The sequence below is a fragment of the Schistocerca gregaria genome, chromosome X, assembly GCF_023897955.1.
Source record: "Schistocerca gregaria isolate iqSchGreg1 chromosome X, iqSchGreg1.2, whole genome shotgun sequence".
Lineage (NCBI taxonomy): Eukaryota > Metazoa > Arthropoda > Insecta > Orthoptera > Acrididae > Schistocerca > Schistocerca gregaria.
The window spans coordinates 437479212-437499475 of record NC_064931.1 but is presented as its reverse complement, the minus strand read 5'-3'; the positions used below and the strand labels follow the sequence as shown (position 1 = coordinate 437499475).

The following is a 20264-nucleotide window of genomic DNA, read 5'->3' as shown; positions in this document are numbered from 1 at the left end:
AGGAAGCAGCACCTTATATCTACATCTACCTGACAATTCCGCAATTCATAATTACTGTAAGCACCTGGCAGGAGGGTCACCGAACCACCTTCAGACTATTTCTCTACCGTCCCATTCTCGAGGAGCGGTTGGAAATACGAACACTTAAATCTTTTCGTGCGAGTTCTCATTTCTCTTACTTTATGACAATGATAATTTCTTCCTCTGTAGGTGGACGCCAACAAAATATTTTGCAATTCTTAGGAGAAAGAAGGTGATTAAAATTTCGCGAAAAGGTCTCGCCGCAACGAAAAACGCCTTTGTTTTAATGATTGCCACCTAAACTCGCTTACGATGTCCGTGACACACTATTTCGCGATAACGCAGAAAACGAGCTATCTTCTTTGAACTTATTCGATGTCAATCCTATCTGGTACGAATCCTGCAAGTGCAGCAATACTCAAGAAAATGAAGAACAAGCGTAATGTAAGCAGTCTCTATAGTAGACCTGTTGTCTCTTCTCTAAGTGTTCTGTCAATGAAACACAGTCTTTGGTTTGCTTTCTCCACAACATTCACTATGTGATCGTTCCAGTTTAAGCTATTCATAATTGTAATCCCTGAGCGTTAACTGAATTGATAGCAATTAGATATGTGGGATTTGCTGTGTAACCGAGCTTGAACGAATTCCGTCCGTGATGATAACACAAGCTATTAAGAACCATGTCCCGTCATTTGCAGTGTCCAGGATACTACCATAGATCACAATGACTCCAGTGTAAGTGTTGTCTTTAAACAAATTTATTGTTTCTGTTCGTCTCCTCGCTTGTTTCTTTCAGTTACTTCTGTGCTATACTGTAGTAGTTCTTTCTATGTGTGGTCCATGTTTGATCAAACTGTGTTACTTGGCACTGACACATTATGCGAATCTTACTTTCGTCGGAGTCAAATATTATATGCTGCATGTTTTTGCTGAGCGTTTCGTTTCCGAATTCCGGTAGCGGCCTAACAAAGTGGAACAGTGTTACAACTTTTAATTAATATCTAATGGCCCAATCCTTCATCAGCGCTTTAGATTTGCTCCTGCACAACACAACATTTGACAGCTGCAGCAGACATGATACAAAAATTGTGATCATCTCGCCAGCTGAAGATTTTCATCCCGTTTAACGTCTTTGAGAGTACCGAGAGTTCTCTGCTAGACACATAGACAGTTCCGTTTGACCAACGCGGCAAATGGAATCTGCCAACGCTTAGTAGAAGGGACATTCCAGAACCAGGAAAGAAAGTTCTGATATCACTAAGCGAAGAGTTTAAGTCACACAATTTCTTAGGAGCATTACATACAGCAGCAATAACTAATCGAGTTAGCCCCATAGAGAAGAGTCCTTCGTTTCTCTTGGCCCAACGACCAACGGTCTACATAATTTGTAATAATAATCTTCAAGTGGATGTAACCATCATGGAATGTGTGAATTTTTTGTAGCGAGGTATGGTTCCGTTTTTCTCTGGTAGAGTCAAAACGTTCTGCGGAACTATAAGGTTGTTAGGATGTGGGGCGACTTACTTTTTATTGTCCTGTAGATGTAAAATGGTGGCGCAGGAGCAAATGCTAAAATTTTTTGCACCCTTGATTAGCAAATAACTATCTCCACCTTCCTTACAGCGTCGGTACAAGAAGCGTAAACGGCAATAAATGGGGCCTTTTGGAGATGCGAGGCTAATTTCTGCCCCTCGATGAAATGATCTCCGTGAGGGGTCGTCGCTCGGTCAAGGGCGCCTCGTCACGGTCCGTGCGGCTTCCCCCGTCGGAGATTCGAGTCCTCCCTCGGCCATGGGTGTGTGTGTTGTCCTTAGCGTAAGTTAGATTAAGTAGTGTATAGGCTTAGGGACCGATGACCTCAGCAGTTTGGTCGCTTAGGAGCTCACACACACAATGCATGGTTAGACTGTCTTATGAACAAATTTCTATGAGGAGAGCATGAATGCAAACAGCTATACGTCCGCCAGACTGTGGCTAGTGTTTTCTCCTCGCATTGGTACTAAATATGGGGATTTGCTATGTCTTAAACAGGTAGTAAAATGTTTATGGTATGTATGGATTTTTTTCCAATAGTTTTTATTTCATCGTAATAAACATAAAACGCATTATTCCACACCGAAACGACACTGGTGAAGACTTTCTTCTCTGACGGCCATGGGTGTAAAAAGAAAAAAATAATGTATCTAGGGAATAAAACAACTCCGTCATCAAATGTAAGGAGCGAATTAAGAAATTTATTGTACACAGAAGAGTGACCCAGGAGGAATGGTCAATACTCAGGGATACGATAGGAACAGTTATTAGATGCAAAATAGTCTCGTAAGCATGGGCTCTAAGATGCATCCTTCAGAGCATTGAGCACTACTTCATCCTCAATACCGTGAAAGAAACCTGTTTCATTACAAGTTCTTTGCTTTCTTCATTTTCACAGGTGATAGTATCGACCAAAAGAATCAAAAATTTCCAGTAAACATGGGTTCTAAATTGCATACCTTAAGAGCTATGAGCATTTGTTCATCTTCGCTACTGTTGAACACATCTCTTCTACCGAACAAGTGCTTATAACTCTTAAGGCACGCATTTTAAACCTCATATCACTAGACAAGGTTTTCTTGTTTTTGTCCACACTAGCAAAGAGGTTAGTCTATCCCTGAATATTGACCATTCTTTCTGGGCATCCTGTAGGTACAAGCAGAGAAAAATTATTTCTTCCGAGTGAAGTTAATGCCTCAAGTGGTCTCTTTAAGACGATATTTATGTCACGAGCTCCCTGACTATATGGCCAAAAATACTAAGAGTGAATGTCATACATTTCCTTTCCTCACTTATTTGCTCGAAGAAGAAGTATGATGTGCACTAATTTTTACTGTTGCCGTGTCTCTGCTACTTAGTCATGAGGCCTGTAATAAGACATTTTGAAAAATTCCTGTCAGAATATTTCCAGTGTCATTTTTTAGTGGCATGTCGCCTTTCTTTGAGCGTCTCTCTCTCTCTCTCTCTCTCTCTCTCTCTCTCTCTCACACACACACACACACACACACACACACACACACAAACACTCTCTTTAGATCATTGGACGGTTATGTGATGCTCTAACATTTTGTGTAGAAACACTCGAATTTTTATACAGTTATCGAACAGAATAGCACTGGTTTCGGTTCATGAGTTTCGTATCGCATCTTTGGAAGTGAGCGACGTGATACAGAGGAGCTGCTCCCTCACTGGGTAAGAAATGGTTCAAATACCCGCCAGGTCACTAACTTGGGTTTTCTGTGATTTCCATAAAACGATTAAAACAATGAGGGAACAGTTCCTTTGAAAGGGCCGGCCGCGGTGGTCTCGCGGTTCTAGGCACTCAGTCCGGAGCCGCGCGACTGCTACGGGCGCAGGTTCGAATCCTGCCACGGGCTTGGATGTGTGTGATGTCTTTAGGTTAGTTAGGTTTAAGTAGTTCTGAGTTCTAGGGGACTGGTGACCACAGATCTTAAGTCCCATAGTGCTCAGAGCCATTTGAACCATTTGAACCTTTGAAAGGTGACCACCGAATTTCATCCTTATCTTTGTTCAGTTAAATGTTGGACTACATCTTTAATAACTTTATTGTGTTACTGCCTTTTCTTTCTTCTGCTTTATAAGGAACTCCAGTCTTGAAATTTATTACAAATCAGTCATAGTAGTTTTACACTTTTGCTTCGAAGAGAGTGGTTAACTTCAACGTTACATGAGTATTCACTTTTTACTTGCTTCCTCCTTCTTTTTCTCTTCTCAAACCCTCTCCATTCTTTGGTTGGGTTACTGTTTCTTTTGTTTGCTCTGTCCATAGTTTGCTTTTACCTTCTTTTGTTTTACTTCAGGTTTCGTGTTCATAATCTTGTTTCTGAATTGTCTCTTTCATTTATCAATGCTGGTACCTGCTTGTTTTAGGTCTTCTTCTATTTCTTGAAACCAGCTAGCTTTTTTGATTGAACAGTTTAGTGCAGAAAAAAACCTCTTTATGAGTCTGTTGTTCATTCTATGTATGTGCCCATAGAATGTTATTCGGCGTTTTCTGACAATGACTGTGCGCCTGTCAGTGTGTTCATATAATTCTTTGGTCGGTCACTTCATCCAGATACCAACTCTGTGCAGTGCTCCAAAACTTTTTCTGAGGATTTTACGTTCTATTTTCTCTGTCTCTGTGATATCTGATGCTTCGAGTGTGGTCGTTTCTCATGCGTAGAGTGCTTCTGGTGGTACAACTGTACTGTAGTGGCTGAGTTTAGCCTTTCTTGAAATATCTTTTTTACTGTACTGTGTCCATGTCAGTTTGTATGCCCTCTGAAGTTTTTCTTTTCTTTGTATGTTGAATGCCTTGTTCGATCCTCCTATTTGTATATATCCCCCGAGATATTTGAATGTTTCCACTCTGTTACTCTTTCCGTATTTTGTGTGGTCATGGTTGTTCTTTCTTTCTATGTATTGCGTTTTCTCATACGATATCTGTACACCAGTTTTCGCAGAGACTTCATGTAAATATTCCAGTGTTTCTTGTACTTCTTGTCTATAGTTGCTTAGTATTGCCAGGTCATTTGCAAACGCCAGGCATTTTATGATCGTCTTGTTTGCACACGTTTTTCCTAACTGACTTCCTTTTACTTTTCCTTCCCATTGTTTGATAATTTTGTTCAACACAATGCTGAATAAATGCGGTGAGAGACCGTCTCCTAGTCTGACCCTGTATGTATCTCGAATGTGTCTGAGATTTCTACCATAAATTTTATTCTGGATGCGGTATCTGTAAGTGTATGTTGTATGAATGTTCTAGTTTTCCTGTCTGTTCCATATTCTTCTAATGTGTCAAAGAGAATCTGCCTGTCTATGGAGTCGTAGGCCTTCTTGAAATCTACGAATGTCACTACAGTGTAGTTCATCTGCCTGACCTTCAGAGTTCACAGGTTACAAATCTCTTCAATACTGAACCTTTCTTTTTTGAAGTCTGCTTGGTATTCACCTATCTCTGCATCATCTTGCGGCTCTAGTCTATTGAGTAATGCCTTGGAGAGAATTTTGTAATTGGCCGATAATACTGAGATACCTCTGTAGTTACTAGTGACTGTCTTGTCACCCTGTTTGTTGAGTGGGTGAATCAACGTACATCTCCATTCCTGTGAAATTTTCTCTATATTCCATCTTACTGTAAGAATTTCATGAATTTTCTTTGTGATGGTTTGGTCTTTGAGTATCCAGCTCTCAGAGATAATGCAGTCTTCTCCTGGGGCTCTTTTGTTTTTTGTTGTTTTATTATCTTTTCTACCTCTCTTATTAAAGGCGGCTTTGAAACTGGGTTTGGTACTGTTTCCGTGAAATAAAATTTTTCTTTAGGTTTCTCGCAGTTGAGGCGTTTATCAAAATAATTTTTTGAAATGTTGTAGTTTTATTTAGTATTTTTTCCAGAGATCCATCCTTTTTTTTTGCAGCAAGTTTTTGGAAGCTGCTAACACTTTATATTTTCCCTGAAAATTAATTTAGAAATTTCTCGTGTTATTTCTCTTTAAGTCTACCCCGATTTCATTTAGTCTGTTTTTTCCTGTGTTCTTTCACTCTACTAATAACTTTCAAGGATCTTTTCTGGACTTTGTGGAAAACTTGCCATGTCTCTTTTGTTCTGTTACTGCTTAACTTCTTCCAAGCCTGCATTCTACGTTCAATGGCGTGATCACAAGCTGCGTTCCACCATCTATGTTTTCCTTCCCTAGGAGGTTGACCCCAAAGCATTGCATTCTGAATTTTCTTCCTGAGGTCTGTCCAGTTTTCTGTTGAATTTTAATTAATTCCTTCAATAATTTTGTCTTTGTTCATCTTCAAGTGTTCTGGGCCCGATCTTTCTGTTTCTTTGGATTGGCCTAATTTTTGCTTGTAGAAAGTGATGGTCGGACTCGAAGAATACTTTCCGTGTTCTCACATTCAAAATTTCGCTTTTGTTTTTGCTTGTTATGGCTACGTGATCTATTTGAAATTCTCCGCAAATGTTTCTGGGCATTTCCATGCTGTGAATTTTCGTTTTGGCTTTTGAAATTGATTTGACGATAATTTTTAAGCTAAAATTTTGACAGTAAAGTATGAGATGTTCCCCATTCTTGTTGGTTTGTGTGCTGTGTATGGGCCTGTCATTTGGGTGTACTTCTTCTTCTTCTTGACTAGTTGTACATTGAAGTCTCTTAATACAGTTTTAACATGTATTTCTGTATTTTATGCGATACTTCTTCCACGGCTTCCCAGAAGTCTTCGACTTCTCGAAGTTTCTTTCTGTTATGATCGTTTGTCGGTGCGCATGCATCGATGATTGTGTATCTTCAGTTTCCTGATTTGAAGGTTATTATAGAGGTTCTTTTTGATACTGAATTGAAATCTAGGATGTTGTCTATGACTGATTTGTGAACCGCAAATCCAATACCAAACGTTCCTCTTCTGACAGAAGGTTTCCTTTGAATATCCTGTAGTTTTCTGTGTTGAAGTGGTTTTCGTCTGCGAGGATTTCGATGTGAAATTTCTCCAGAACATCCCTAAGATGTTTGAGTTCGCTTATCTTCACCAGCGTCCTTGTGTTGAGCGTGTCAATATAGTGTTTGCGAAGAGATTTCGAGAAGCTCCGACTCTTCTCCTTCTCATGATGTTCCTGGTCCCCCAGAATCCAACGGCCAGGGAAATCCTGTGTATTTACTGGGGCCTGGGGTACTGGATACTTTTCCTGTTCTTCCATCATGATTTTTTCAAGTTGAAGGTGGTTGTGGTGGTCTCTGTTGTAATCTCTGTTGAAGATCACAAATGTTAAAGACTTGACTGTTGAGATTAAGACAATGTAGTCTGCTGGATGCCGGAATAGACCCTAATGGGTTTGGGCTTAAGTTAGTATTTGGTCCACCCTGGATATTTCATATCCCGAGTACCACTCTTATCTGGGAGGCTTTCCCCTATGCGTCACCTGGGGAGGCGCTCGATGGGAGATCCAACAAATACAAATCTGTTATTTTATAATAACATTTTACTGTTACGAAGGTAAGGAGAAAATTTCTCGGTCTGTGATGACGTTGACATCAATGAAATCATTATTTTTCAGTTAGTTCAATATTGTTTTTGACGATCGACGATCAAAATTCTGTCAACCATCCTACGCCACAAACGTATCAAAATAAACAGTACGGTACATTTTACATAAAGAATTAACTGCACGCCGCGGGGGGTAGCCGCGCGGTCTAGGGCGCCTTGCCACGATTCGCGCGGCTCCCTCCGTCGGAGGTTAGAGCTCTCTCTCATGCGTAGGTGTGTGTGTTGTCCTTAGCTTAAGTTGGTTTAAGTAAGATTAAGTAATGTTTAAGCCTGGAGACCGATGACGTCAGCAGTTTGGTCCCATTGGAACTTACCACAAATTTCCAAAAATCAACTGCGCTACACCTTTGTAGAATTTAGGTGCCAAACTTGTAAATCTCTTTAACAACAATTCAAGTGATTTGGTGTGGTCCACCACTTCGTGCCAAAAACAGCAATGAAAGGACTGTGTGGAAACTGGTAGCCTTGTCCCAAAAACGACGAAGTCGATTTCTCTTTCCAAAAAATTTATGGTCATAGTTTCTTGGAAGTCTTTTTATTCAAATGAAACTACAAATATATGGTTCCAGAGATCTTCTCAAGTCTGAAACGTGTATGATGTATAAAGGCAGACTGAAGCGACGAATGAAAATTTTTACCAAGGCCAAGATTCGAACTTGGTTCCTCTGCTCCCTAGGCAGATATGTAAGGGTGAGGTAGTTGTTAGCGCATCTGCCTACTGAGAAGGAAACCCAGGTTCGAATCTCGGCCTTGGTACAAATTTTCATTCGTCGCTTCAGTCTACATATATAGTCTTCTTATTGGTTACCTTGAAAATGGTAAAAAGTAACTGTCTAATACTACGCTAGTCTTTTACACCAAATGATGGAACACTACGTTACAAAAGGCCTAACTAAAAAAGAAAAATCTCTTATTTCTATAAGGAAATGGAACCAACGATAAATGTGTTTGGTCAAAACTGATAGCGGTGGTGTTCAGCCAACAGTGTAGCAGGGTCACTTTAGCACAATCTCACCTTAAGCTGTTTTCGCTTCCGTGCCACCCTCTGCACCAGAGATGTTTTGATAACAGTAAAGTTTATAACCTCAACCTCTTCATTATTATTTAGGCTTCCGTGATGTCCTATATCACATCAGGCGAATGCTGGAGTGCTTCCTTCAATAAAGCCCATCTAACTCTTTTGAGCTATTGATCCGTCTTCAGTAACCGCGATGTTAGGCGCTGTTTTTCCATCCTTTTCCGGCAATGTTGAATTAGTATCTTCATCATCCACTCGAAATACCAGAATGGGGAAGTGCGTTCATCTACTGGGACAAGTCACGAACTTCTTCAGTGTGATATTGGATGAAGCACGTTTCTGCGATCTGTTCAAAAATGGCACTGAGCACTATGGGACTTAACATCTGAGGTCATCAGTCCCCTAGAACTTAGAACTACTTAAACCTAACTAACCTAAGGACATCACACACATCCATGACCGAGGCAGGTTCTAACCTGCGACCGTTGCAGTCGCGCGGTTCCAGTCTGAAGCGCCTAGAACTGCTCGGCCACACCGGCCGGCTCTGCGAACTGTCACATATCATTCGTCTCCTTTGTTACAGACCATTTTTCGCTATTGAAATCCTCAACAATTGTGACTCTAGTGAAATCTTGTTGCTGCAGCGAACACTGCATATCTTCGCTTATCAAGGCATTTATGATAATGTCACTGACTGTTGTTATCACTCTTCATGAATTCTTAAGTGTTCAGTAAATTTGTTTATTTATTCATTCATTCATCCAATGATCATATTACAATGGTATACGATTTGTCAAAATAATACAACGATAATCAATAACTCAAAAATACACATATACACAGAATATATTAGTATGCTTTACTAGGATGGCCTTCATAAAGAAATTATCCCTGAATTTGCCTGAAGTGACTTAGAAAACTACAAAATAACTAAATCAAGCTCACCGGATACAGCAATATCCTTCCTTTCTAATATGAGATCAGCGTCTTAACATCTACACTGCCTCACTCGGATGGTCGCTATTGTACGATGTCCTTTGATATAAACACACTTCTACTCTTCGTCGCTGCACACATGAAGGGCACACCCCTCTCCCTTCCGCTGATGACTCTAGAACCACGAAGATGCTGCTGCTGTACCCCCTCCGCTAACTCCGGTCCATTGAGAAAACTGACTCCAGGCCGGTAAATATGCCACTGTTTCCCATCCTTCTTCATGTCTTTCCCTCAGTCCATCTGAAAAACTGCTTCATCATCCCTACTAATGAGAGAGATGTTCAACTCAGGAGAATGGCACAACATAACTATCATGCACAAAAGATTTTGACACATGATTTTCTTGCAATAGCATTACAATATTGTAATGAGACAAGGTGATACAGTGATCCATTTTCATTACTAATCACTGCTCTGTAATCTCGAAGCAATCTTTGTTTGTGTAGTATGCGTTAATTATGAAAAACGTTTTAGCTGTGTTTTTAAACAGATATATTCTACACTGATGTTCATAAATTAAGGATAATTGCAGAATGTGGTGCCACACAACGTGGCATTACACAAAACTGGCGCTAATAGCATAGGCGTATGGGGAACACACACGACACAGATCTGTAAGTCCACGGCATTGGTGACAAGTTGAGAGAACCGTCCCGAAACACATGTGCTACAAAACGCCACTGTTTCCTGCGCATCTACCCCGACACCAATATGGGACATGATCACCATGCACACGCACACAGGCCGCACAACCGGTTGGCATACTGTGGATCAGGTGGTCGAGCAGCTCCTGGGGTACAGCCTCCCATTCTTGCACCGGTGCCTGTCGGAGCTCCTGAAGTGTCCTAGGGGTGTGAAGACGTGCAGTGATACGTCGACCGAGAGCATCCCAGACGTGCTCGATGGGGTTTAGGTCTGGAGAACAGGCAGGCCACTCAATTCGCCTGATATATTCTGTTTCAAGGTACTCCTCCACCATGGTAGCTCGGTGGGCCCGTGCGTTATCATCCATCAGGAGGAAGGTGGGATCCACTGCACCCGTGAAACGGCGGACATACTGGTGCAAAATGACGTCCTGATACACCTGTCCTGTTACAGTTCCTCTGTCAGGGACATGCAGGGGTGTACGTGCACCAGTCATAACCCCATCCCACACAATGAATCCACGACCTCCATACAGGTCCCTTCCAAGGACATTAAGGAGTTGGTATCGGGTTCCTGGTTCACGCCAGATGAAAACCCGGCGAGAATCACTGTGCAGACTACACCTAGACTCGTCCGTGAACGTAACCCGGGACCACTGTGAGGCAAACTGAGGAACTACTTGATTGAGAAGTAGCGGCTCCGGTCTCGTAAACTGACATACGGCAGGGAGAGCGGTGTGCTGACCACAGGACCCTCCATATTCGCATCCAGTGACGCCTGTGCGATGAGGATGACACGGTGGCCGGTCGGTACCGATGGACGTTCCAAGGCCTGTTCGGACGGAGTTTAGCTTACTTGTGATATTAATCTAAGAACTGTGGATTAATGTCTTGTTTTTTGTAAAGAACGGAGAAATTTAATTGCCTGGAAGGACTTCATAATGCCAACAGTTATCCATCTGTTTTCCTTAGCTACTGCTGTAGAAGTTGTAACCTTTTGAAATGTCTATTCAACAATTAATTTAAACAATGTACAGATTTTAGAGAACTTAGCGTCCTCATTTTTTCCCATATACACTTAATCCCAGGTTTGATTTGTCGATGCCCAAGAAAAATTATATGTTTTGCGTTCTGAGTAGATCCTTCTGTAGGCCAGCGGCTTTGAAAGTCTTACCAATCCTCTCTTTACGTTTATTGTCTGACAGTAATGATCAGAAAGGCCAAGATCTATTACAAATACATCACTACTTTCCCTGTCGATATCTGTAACTACACGATCTAAGACTGATCTGAACTTTCTGATACCCTAGTAGCAGTGTTTACCATTTGTGCCATCAAAATGTGCTCAGAATGTTTAGAGAGTCATTACTTATTCCACATTTGAGACACGTGTTAATATCCACGTCTTCACATAGTGATGAGATCCTAGTTCCAACCATCACTTTCTTCGTGTGGAATGATTAGACCCCCAAATACTATATTTATAGAGTATGTTCTCGTGGACTATTAAAATAACTAGTGAGAAGTATATGGAGAGTGACTGCAGTTTTCATGAAAGTCGGTACTTGCTTTGGACAAATAGTGTCTGCAAATTCTTTGCTACATTATCACTTCAACAGAGTTTTTTACGAAACTACCACATTTATATTATTTGTCATACCTCAAAGACACGCAAAACGACATACAAGTGTCATGTACGGTACTGGCTTGGAATAAAGAGAGCTGATGCAGTTCGAATCGAACTATCAAACCATATTAACTGCTGTAGGATGACTGTTCGGCCAGCCTATGTGTGGTAGTTGGGCTGTTTCTCACACACATTAAGGCGATGGCCGGAATTGTTCCCTGTCTCTCCATCATAAGTTCAACAACCAGAGTAAAATACGAATATACACTTTCTGCAGCGCGGACAACTGCGAGACGGGCAGGAAGAGAGACAATGACGTTCTCAAAAGTACTGACAGGGATGTGGAGCCTTGCCAGCTCTAAAACTGTGGCCAGCTGCGGTAGACTGCTCGGTTTAGGATCAAACAAATGGTTCAAATGGCTCTAAGCACTATGGGACTTAACATCTGAGGTCATTAGTCCCCTAGACCTAGAACTACTTAAACCTAATTAACCTAAGGATATCACACACATCCATGCCCGAGGCAGGATTCGAACATGCGACCGTAGCAGCAGCACGGTTCCAGACTGAAACGCCCAGAACCGCTCGGCCACAGCGGCCGGCTGGTTGAGGATCCATGGCGCGTACAGCCCGATCAAAGTGGTCCCACAGGTTCTCGGCTGGGTTTTAATCCGAGGAGTTTGGCGGCCAGGAAAACCACACACGTAGACTGCAAGCTGTATGACACGTTGCAGGATATATTCATACATGTGTTGGTCCATTGTGCCTTCCAGAATGACAAGATTATCCAGGAATGACAAGATTATCCAGGGATGCCACGGAAAAAATTCCTCAGGCCATAACGCACCCTCCTCCTTCCGACGATTGTTGCGGGGTGTTTGCTTTCAGACGTTTCACTCCGTAGACGACAACGGCATCTGTCCGATGGAGCACAAAACGCAGATTCATCTGAAAAGGCCACCTGTCGCCACTCAGTGGACGTCCAGTTTCGGTATTGGCGTGAGAATTCCAGCCTACGTCGCCGATGAAGGGCAGTCAGCCTGCTACCGAGGCTCATATACAGCAACTTTCGCTGTACGGTCGTTGAGGAGACACTGTTGGTAGCTCCTTGGTCCATCTGGGGGCTCAGCTGCTCATCAGCTGCACGTTTATTCGCCTGTACACATCTCCACAGCTGTCGTTCACCCTTGTCATCTATGGCCCGTGGTGCACCACTGTTCCCACGGCACTGATTTTGGGTAGCGCCATTTTGCCATGCACGGTGTACATTAACAACACCGGCACTCGAAAACTTGGGCGTTTCGGAAATGCTTCCACCTTCGGCGCGAAAACCAATAACCACACTCTTTTTCACGTCAAATAAATAGCTCAGTGTGCGCATTACGACAACGACTGCGCCGGCCAGTGTGACCGTGCGGTCTGGAACCGCGCGGCCGCTACGGTCGCAGGTTCGAATCCTGCCTCGGCCATGGACGTGTGTGATGTCTTTAGGTTAGTTAGGTTTAAGTAGTTCTAAGTTATAGGAGACTGATGACAGCAGAAGTTAAGTCCCAAAGCCTGCCAGAGTGGCCGAGCGGTTCTAGGCGCTTCAGTTTGGAACTGCGAGACCGCTACGGTCGCAGGTTCGAATCCTGCCTCTGGCATGGATGTGTATGACGTCCTTAGGTTAGTTAGGTTTGAGTAGTTCTAAGTTCTACGGGGCTGATGACCTCAGATGTTAAGTTCCATAGTTCTCAGAGCCATTTGAACCATTTTGAACTACGACTGCACTATTTTCCGCGTTCTCCTGACGCCCTTTTAATACTCTCCACTACCAGTGCTGCGACGTTTCGTCTATGAGTGATTATTGCACCTAGACACTGAATATATCCAGTTTTCCCACTGATGTGACTGGACCGTGTATACAAACAGAACTTACTAAATTCGCGGAAGTACACGACATAGCTCTCCTTAGCTTAGGTCGAAATTGTGGCGCCAGGAAAGATGCCCGCTCAGAGAAACGAATTACTGATACAGACGAGCTAAAACTTATAAGAATTCAGGGCATGAAAAAAAAAAGAAAGAAAGAAAAGAAAAAAGAGGAGGTGGAGGGGGAGACGGGAATAACTCCAGGAAGGAAGAAGAGAAAGAAATGGCATTTAAATTCTTATTTAATGGCCTGCTCAATATGCGTAACGTCTTACGCGCCTGTTTCCGTGACAAGGAAATGAACAACACAGGAAGCGGATCAGTCTTAACGACAGACAGCTGGTCTAGCGCTCGCCGTACTTTCGTTATCTTCCCTCTCCAATTTACGCAAATATCTAGTTGATTTCCAATACCGAATCCCAAATTATTGTCAAAACGCAACTTGAATATGTCTTATTCAATTAAGTTTATAGAAGGCTCAGAAACTCTGGTAATTACTGAACGTAGTCTAACAACAAAAACATTCCAGTTGCTTGATATCTCAATATTTTGTAAATCCTATTTTGTTTCCAAATCAGTATATATTTACAGTAAACCTGACTCTATGAAACAAAAAAAGAATATTTCCTATTTAATTAGGGTTAAAGTTTAAGCTTTCTTTCCATTAAATATCATTTTTAATGCTAACAAAAAGTCATGAGACTGTCACTCAAAGAGCGTAGGGCCAGTCTGCTTATGAGAAGACACCATGAACTGATTTATAGGGGCATGACATAAACTCAGATTCAGATGAAAACATTCTGCTTATTCTTTTTTCAACAGTCATCATTTACTAGTCCACAGGGACAACATAAAATGCGAAACTCGTATTTAGGTGACTTTCCCTCCCCATGGACGGCACTCGACGATTAAAAAGAAATGCAAATTCGGTAACTAACTGCAGTGCTCAAGACATTGGGGAAGTAGGGGGTTAGACTAGCCATGAGGCCAACAGAACCTATGTCTCGCATCTATTCCCTACATTAGTTCAGACTAATGCCAGGATGTTCCCTCAAGACGGCGACAACCTATTTTTACACACATCTTTGTCTAACGGAGCTACTTGCTCTCCGTTCGAACTTATTTCTACAACTACAAGACGTAGGGCGCCTAAAAGGCGTAGCTTCTTTTGTTTTGTCAAGCAAGAGACTCTGAATCAGATGAGATTAAGATAGCGCCCATCGTACTATAGGTGCTCGTCTTTTGTCTTTTGGCCGGTTGAGTGGTCATATAAATTGTTTCGAACTGTTTCAGTGAGGGCCACACTCGGCCTTGAATTCTGGTTGGAATAGTTTCACTGGTTTTGGTAATTCCACTCAGTTTTTGTGCTTTTTGTCGAGTCAGGGTATTTGTTCGATCATTCCCCTACACTTCTTGATATATGAGATGACTAGAAATGATTTTAACCGATGACGATAGAATTATGTAGGGCACGACATCGAGGTCTATAGCGCCCGTATTTGGGCTAGAACACTCAGCTAACGGTATTCCAATTGACTAATGAGCATCACCAGAGAATACGAACTTTATACACTTCGTTTTATAATATACTTGAAAACTTAAAAAATAACTTGGCTCCAGAGATCAGCTTAGCAGACAGAGTAAGTGGGTGTGTTTAACACATGAATGACCTAAATCATACAAATTGCGCAATCTCTCACTCTCTCTCTCTCTCTCTCTCTCTCTCTCTCTCGCTCTTGCTCTCTCTCAGTAGAACTGGCATGTAAAATTTAGTTTTAAAAATAACTTTGTAACTGGACTCAAACAGAAGCTTCCTGTTGACACTAGGAGTCGCATGAAACATGTACCGAGCAGTATCTCGTTGATACTTTCTTGATATATCGCTATGAAGCTTCTCGTTGACACTGGGAGTCGCATGAAACATGTGACGAGCGTTCCTTATACATATACTTAAGAAATACTGCTCGTCACATGTTTTGTGCTGAGAAGCTTCCCTTCTCTGCCCATCTCATCCTCTCCCCTCTCCCTGTCCATCCCCTCTTCTTCCCTTTTTCTGTCCGCTTCCTCCTCCCTCTCTGTCAGTTCATCTCCGCCTCCCTCATCTCTTTTCCTGTCTCTTCCTCTCCCTGTTTCTTTCCCTCTTCTCCTCTTTCGATTCTCTGTCCACCTCCGCGTTCCCCCTCCCTGTCCATTTTCCCCTTCCCTATCTCTGGCCATCTCCTCCTCCTTCTATCTACCCCTATCTTCTCCTTCCCCCTCGCTGTCTGTCCATCTCCTCGTCCTTCCTTCTCTCTCCAACTTAGCACACTCACTCCAACAGTAAGTTGGTGGTTTTTGCACCTATAGTATTTTTTTCTAAATTGTAACTAATATGTATACCAAACTTGACTCAAATAGTTCCATGGTTGTAGAAAGAATACTTTACCCGTGGTTTTTCTCTCTTACACATAATTTCACAAATGTTTAACATATTTCATGCGTAATTGTATCTATATTTCACCTGCACGTCTAGCGAATTTCGCCCTGCAGTTTTATTTTCACACAGCGTAATGTTTATGATGTATATCCTGATGCATGTGCTGTACACTGATATAATTTTGCAGGTACATCCAGTGCCTACTTTCTGCGAAATGTATTGTGAATAGAGTTAGTAGTGAAAAATTAAAAATTAAAACGTCGTGCATGATGTGGTAGTTTCTCATGCATGTCTTCGTTTATGACGTCATATCTCCTAAACTATGTGTCGTACAATGATATATTTTTCCGGTTACATTCAGCGGGATATACGCACGCCGTTTGCGAAATGTGTTGCGAATAGAGAGAGTAGCAAAGAAGTAATAAATTAAAACGTCATGCATAATGCTGCAGTTACTCATGCATATCAGTGTTTATGTGATAACTCCTCAACAACGTATTGTATAATGATATATATACTTTTGTTGGCACATTCAGGTACAAATGTGGACACTGTCTGCGTAAAGCGTTTCGAATAGATTTAGTAACAACGAAGTAATAAATTTAAAGGTATTGCATGATGCGGTAGTTTTTCACGCATTCGGTGTTTATAACGTCGTATCTTTTGAATTAAGCGTCGTACAATGATGTAATTTTTCTGGTATGCTAAGTGGTATATGTGAATACCGTCTGAAAAATGTGTCACGAATGCTGTATGTAGTCAAGAAGTAATAAATTATAACGGCATGCTTCATGTGACAGTTCTATTACATGAACAGCGAAAATTTAGTAAGCGACAAACTTTCTTCGTTTCATGACTTTGTGGGGGTCGTCAGCGACAAAAAGTTTGTTTCAAGTCTCTGATTGCTGTCATTGTCAAAGACTGGATGACTGATGTATGGGTATTCTCATGATGTGGGGTACACTGCTTTTCACCTCCACATCGACATCTCTGATAGGCTGGTGGTTTAGGAGATGTGGAACATACATATATATGTGCATTTTTATAATCTGCACATATGTAATGGCTTGTCATTATTAGTACCTCCATACAAACGTAAATGTAGATGTCGTGTGACTACAATGTCTAAGATCGTACATGCTACCTAAGAGGTACTACTCTCCGATAAAACTGTCTGATACGACTCAAAGTACTTCTGAATAAAACGCACAGCGTTCCAATTATTAACAAGAAAAGGATCCATGTAATCGATTTCTTTAGTCCTCTTATCCCACAAATGTTAACGGACAAAAAAAGACAAAGAACTTTTATTACTGATCGTAATTGGCTCTTCAACATTCTTAGTAATGTATAATAAACAGCTCTTAAGAGATTTACATAGGCTTGAACCAAAAAACCTATTATATACGAAAAATCCATAGAAATTTAGGTCATCTACGCATGTTAGTACTTAAATGGTTCAAATGGCTCGGAGCACTATGGGACTTAACTTCTGAGGTCATCAGTCCCCTAGAACTTAGAACTACTTAAACATAACTAACCTAAGGACATCACACACATCTATGCCCGAGGCAGGATTCGAACCTGCGACCGTAGCGGTGGCGCGGTTCCAGACTGTAGAGCCTAGAACCGCTGGAAGGCAAGACGGTCGCTGCCTTCATAGCCGGCCGGAGTGGCCGAGCGGTTCTAGGCGCTACAGACTGGAACCGCGTGACCGCTACGGTCGCAGGTTCGAATCCTGCCTCGGGCATAGATGTGTGTGATGTCCTTAGGTTAGTGAGGTTTAAGTAATTCTAAGTTCTAAGGGACTGATGACCTCAGAAGTTAAGTCCCATAGTGCCCAGAGACATTTGAGCTGCCTTCATAAAACAATATTTCCTGTTGCCTACGAGACCATGATTGTACCCAAGCTTGCACCCCTTCCGACGAAGTGAATCAACGGCCACGAATGTCTTTCTTCAGGGCTTCAAAAAGATGGAGATCGCATAGGGAGAGATCCGGACTGTATGGAGGATGTGTAAGGACTGCTCAGCGAAACTTCTGTAGCGTACTCGAAACAATCTTGGCAACATGCGGACCCAGTGTTTCTCTAGAGGTCCTCTACATCCTGTATCTGTTCTTCCCAGACGTATATGATGTCGTATTTCTCTTTCTCTCTCTCTCTCTTTCTCTCTAAAGCATATCTAAACCCATACCCATTTCGAGACGAGAGTCGAACCGGTACTTTAGGAGACAGTGATTCTATTCCGATACCATTCTACCCCTTTTTGCTGTAGTACCTGCTACTCATTTTACCGAAACTTTCAATTTCATTGTGTTTAAGCAAAGAGTGGGCACTTAAAATACAAAAATATCCAGTAATCACACTGCAGGAGAATTAATAATGGAAATTCTTAAAATCTGACTGACATAAACACCGGTATGATTCAGGGGAACGCTATCAGAAGGGTTTGATATCAAGATTTGTGTCATACTGTGAGACGGGTTGCCACCAGCTTTGTTCAACATACCGCTGTACGACGTTATCAGAGAATGAACAACAACAAACGAGGAAATAGGGATACTAATGATGCACCTGGTGGACAAAAAGAACAACAGGGCTCAAGTCGGCTGCCTAGCAGTTTCTGACGACATAACGATACTAAGTGAGATAGAAGAAGATGCAAAAGACGCAACTCGACAACCTAAGCAGGGTAGTCAGAAGCATGTGACTGAGGATCGCCTGCGACAAGACAAAGACACCGAAAATCACTGGGGACTGGCAAATACCAGAGGGCACCGTGCAGCATAGCTAGGGAAAACAGAGATAAACATAGTAAGGAAAATACTAGGCCCTAAAAGAGGTATGTACATGCGGTGTCTGTTCTTTCGGACATGTCCGAAAGAACATACACCAGGAATCAAGACACATAGGATTTAAAACATTTATCCATGTCATCACCTTTTTTTGGACACAAAAGAATTAAAGCCAATAGCAGCCAGTGGTCACTGATTTATATCAAAGGGGCAAGTTGAAAACTTGTGCTTACTAGGCAGATGCGCTGACCGCTACGCCTTCCGGACACAGTGGTCAGTGCAACTGCACGGATTACCCAAGCAAGACTCTCGTGAAACCGAAATTCTCAACTTATACCACACAATAGTGATATAGCGCCTCTGCTCATTAGCCTCATCACTAGCAGCATCTCGCCGATTCCCATGAGAGTTCGTGCTAGGTGTGCATCTGCACTGAAAGGCTCATTGACCACCATCACCTGAAATATATATACGTAGAATTTGGTTCTGACGGGAGAAGTGCTAGCATAGTCCGTGCAGTTGCACTGACCACTGTGTCCAGGTGGCGTAGTGATCAGCCCGTCTGCCCAGTAAGCAGGAGATCCGGGTTTGAATCCTAGTCCAGCACAAATTTTCAGCTTGCCCCATCGATATAAATCAGTGCCCCTGGCTGCTATTGGCTTTAATTCTTTTGTGTCCAAAAAAAGGTGATGACATGGATATGAAGATCCAGGGATGAACTGATCAGGAGCATCAGATCAGTATCTGGGGAAACCAGACTGAAAAGTGCAAGATTTTCGAGGTAAGTGATCAAGATAACTAGGTATAGAATGATCAAAAGGGCATCGGCAACAACGGGCAGTACAACAGGAAAGACAGGAACCATGTTAGTTGTTGAACTCATGACGGATTTTTGGAATTGGAGATCTACCGGTATATGGAAGGAAAGGACGGTTGGAGAAGCAAGTACAAACTTATCAATGTGACAGGGATCAACAACAGAAAAGGGTATATAAAAAGGGTAGAGAGTCATCAGTGGGGCGAACAAGATGGTACTGAAGATGCCGGGAAGAAGAGTGGAAGAGAAGAAGAAGAAAGGATGAAGAGGTTTCGATAGAAGGAAAGGAAAACGCTAACCTATTGTGGGTCTACTCTTGGTCCTACAGTGGTAGGAACGTAACAATAAGGAGACATATATGAAGTAGGGAAGGAACAAGAGTTCCCTTGATAAAGAGATGGAATTTTAGTGTTCGGTGCTCGGTGCCAGTATGTACCACAATTGTTTAGACTAACAGAGGAGCGCATATTTTTTTTCCAGAACGGTCGGAAGGCGGAGTGTGCTGCCGGCATGGGCATTTCCCGCTGGTTGGTGCAGCGGATTTACGTCAGCGAGTCACTCCCCGCCAGCCGGCAGCCGGCAGGGGCGCCTATATAGCGAGCGCTGGCTGCGCGCCGCTTAGTCCGCCGCCAGCCACCAAGCACTCGCCAGGCACGCAGGTAAGGCGCGCTACCGGTCCTCTCTCGCAATGACGTGTTTTAGTTTTCTGTATGGAAATGGATTTAAAAGTGTTCATTACAACAGCAGAGTTACGAAGATCATGTGGTGAATTGTAGGCGATGATGACACACTGAATACAGTGACAATGCCCCAAGCGTCAGTACGGGTCTCCAGTTAATCAATTTCTTTATCCTGTGGTTGTGGTTTAGGTAATTCCCAGTGGTTAAGCCTATGGATCTACACTTTACAATGCTTCATCCATTCTAGCTGTAAAG

At 42.4% G+C, this 20264-nt stretch overlaps 1 protein-coding gene and 1 non-coding gene across 2 annotated transcripts in view; both read left to right on the top strand.

Moving 5' to 3' along the window:
• Window positions 1-12951: 12951 nt before the first annotated feature.
• On the top strand, window positions 12952-13035 carry Trnap-ugg (transfer RNA proline (anticodon UGG)). The gene has a single exon. It is a non-coding gene; the product is annotated as a tRNA-Pro (tRNA).
• A 6880-nt stretch (window positions 13036-19915) lies between these two features.
• The window catches only part of LOC126298530 (elongation of very long chain fatty acids protein AAEL008004-like), an 81339-nt gene continuing 80990 nt past the window's right edge, over window positions 19916-20264 (top strand). Inside the window, exon 1 of the mRNA XM_049989890.1 lies at window positions 19916-19988. The gene's annotated coding sequence lies outside the window, so the exon portion shown is untranslated. The remainder of the gene's footprint in view (window positions 19989-20264) is intronic.